Source organism: Macaca thibetana, chromosome 9, assembly GCF_024542745.1.
Source record: "Macaca thibetana thibetana isolate TM-01 chromosome 9, ASM2454274v1, whole genome shotgun sequence".
NCBI lineage: Eukaryota > Metazoa > Chordata > Mammalia > Primates > Cercopithecidae > Macaca > Macaca thibetana.
This window is the reverse complement of record NC_065586.1, coordinates 84,723,675-84,726,574: the sequence shown is the minus strand read 5'-3', so window position 1 is coordinate 84,726,574 and position 2,900 is coordinate 84,723,675. Positions and strand designations below refer to the sequence as shown.

Here is a 2,900-nt window from a genome sequence, read left to right as displayed (position 1 = left end):
GAATGAAAATTGACAATGGCAAATCTCTGGGACATTATGTATTGGTCATTGGCTATATGCAAAGCTCCTTGCAAGGTTTGCTGAGAGGTAAAGGCAAGTCCCTGCATTACAGGTGTGAGCCCCTTTCTGGTAGAGGACTACAAGTCAGGGCAGTTAAAGGTAAAAAATGGATGGGACCATAGGAAAAGGAACAATAAAGTGCTGTGGAGTTCAGATAGAGAGGCGATCTTTTTAGCGGGAAGCAGAGGATGGAAGAGTGAGAATAGGGAGGATCAGGAAACTTTTCATGGTGAAGACAGTTTTTCTTCAGAAACTTTGCCAACAATTTCCTCAAGGGCATTTAGGGTGGGGGCCTCATCATCACCAATACTTCAGTTTTTTTTTTCTTGATGATATTGTCAGTATTAGGAAGTTTTCCTGAGTACCAACTACTTGCCAGACACTACGCTTGGGACTCCATATATGCTACTATACTATTAATGCTAAAGCGATGAGGCTGGTTTTCTTATTTCCGTTTTTCAGAAGTGCAAACTGAGTCTCAGAGAGACTCAGTTACTTGCCTGAGATCATATTGCCTGTAAGTAGCAGACATTTTCTTCAAGTGCTGTCTGGTTGCAACGTTGATAAACTTCCCCTGTAATAAGCTGATTTCAGCGGCTTTGGTCTAAAGTGCTTCTCCCAGTCTGGAACTAATTGAACTAATTGAGCTCTGTGTCCATGTGTCCTGCTTCAGCTAGAACTTATCCAGTCTCACTAATATTCTTCCTAGGGTTTTATCCAGAGTTGTCCAACGGACAGCGCTGATGGAAATATTTTATACGTGTGCAGTAACCACTAGTTACACGTGGTATCGAGCACATAAAATGTGACTAAGACTGAGCACTAAATTTATTTGATTTGATTTGAATTAATGAGAGTTTAAATTAATATAGCCACATGTGGCTAGTGGCTACTGAACAGAGCAGTATATAACTAGACTCAATCATATTACAGTTAAAATCATCCAGGCAGTAACAGTGATCTAGGAGGCAGAGTAGATATGGCTCAAGCTATCCTGAGTCACATTAACTTTACTCTAGAAGACAACTTTACAAGGAACTAAAAGGGACAGGATTAAAGATTACTAAACACTGGACTCCAGAAATCTGTAACCATCAGCTTAGCAGATCATATATTCTTCAATGGAGCTGAGAATTGAGAAGTCTGCTCTTCATAATGATTTGAAACTTTCTAGTCCCAGAGAAAAGTTGACCAAGGAACTGCCCAAGACTGAGTCCATATGGAAGAACTTCATCTTCTCTAGGAAGAAAGTGGGAAGGTTTCATAAAATAAATGAATGGATTCACAGGATCAGCAATAAAGTTACTTTATTACATACAAAATGTTACAATGGTAGGAAATCCCTGAAAGCCAATACAGGCCACTCTGTCATCTTTGAATAAGTTAGATGTGGGAAAGTGGCCAGTTTTCTTACCTTTTTTTTCTGAGGAAGAACTGCAGTTAATTCCTCAGGCTTGTGTCTTTGTCAGTGCTGGTCTTGAAGTTTTATATACAATAGTAATATCCTGGCACAAACTGCTGTGGCTGTTTGAGGTTAGGTAACATCCAGAGCACCATCAAACCTTGGAGACTGGATTCTTTAAGTGGCATAAAGATAGCCAGCCTCAGGTGTGGGAGTGGTATATACATTGTCCTTGCAACAAAATAAGTCTTTACTTGGGGACCATAATGTGTACAGTCAGCTGGGCTCTGGGACAACTAATCATGATTTCTCTACTAATTTGTCAAACAAGTCATTGAGGTTGCTTATGGGTCTCACCATTCTTTGGTGCTAATATCTGATGGAGAGGTATTTGCCTGGGGTTATAATAACTCTAGACATGTAAAATATGGATCGACAGTTAATCAGCCAATTGCTCAGAGAGTCACTGGCTGCTTACGGAATAAAGAGGCTGTGAAGACAGCTTGTGGACAGATGTGCTCCATGGTGGTGGTAGACACTGGGGAGGCTACCTGTGATTACAGACACACATTAATATTAACAGATGAAGGCCAAGCATATGCTTGGGGTGCCAATTATGGGCAGTTCGGCACTGGCAATAAAAGCCACCATTCCTATTCTACCTTTGTCCTTGTGGAAAAGGACAGAATTAAAGAGATTGCAGTCTGTCACTCTTCCCACACATCTGCGGCCAAGACCCAGGGTGGGCATGTGTACATGTGGGGCCAGGGCCAGTTTGTGATCCTTCCTCACCTCACCCACCTCTGCACGTCTGCACTGATGACACATTTGCCTGCTTTGCTGCTCCTGCCATCACGTGGCGCCTCCTCTCTGTGGAACCTGATGACCACCCTCACAGTGGCTGAGTCACTGAAGAGGGAATTTGACAACCTGGACACTGCAGTCTTGAAATTTGTGGTCGATGGAAAGTACATTTATGCACATAAAGGTCTTCTCAAAATTTGATGTATGTGAGCATGTTCATTCATTGTTGGAAGGTAATGAGGATAATATTGTAGAAATGAGTGAATTTTCATACTCTGCTTACTGGGCCTTCCTGGAATTCGTGTACACAAACAGTACCAGTCTTTCTCCTGAGGAGGCAGCAGGATTGCTAGATTTGGTTGCATTTTATAAAGAAAATCAGTTGAAGAAAGCTCTGCCAACAATCAAGGCATCTGCGAGGAGAGTGCAGTCACTCTGCTCTCGACTGCTGTGAAGTATGATGCCTGGGATTTGGAAGAATTCTGCTTCAGGTTTTGCATAAACCTTCTGACTATAGTAACAAATTTCAGGTTTTGCATAAATGGACCATGATCTCCTGGAGAACTTTTTCAGAAAAGAAAGCAGAGTTAAAGCCTTTAAAAATGGATCCCATCTTCAGAAAAGGAGTTTCTGA

At 41.8% G+C, this 2,900-nt stretch overlaps 1 pseudogene; it reads left to right on the top strand.

Annotated features, from left to right (window-relative positions):
• The first annotated feature begins 1,181 nt into the window (after window positions 1-1,181).
• LOC126962268 (RCC1 and BTB domain-containing protein 2-like) lies at window positions 1,182-2,900 on the top strand (annotated as a pseudogene).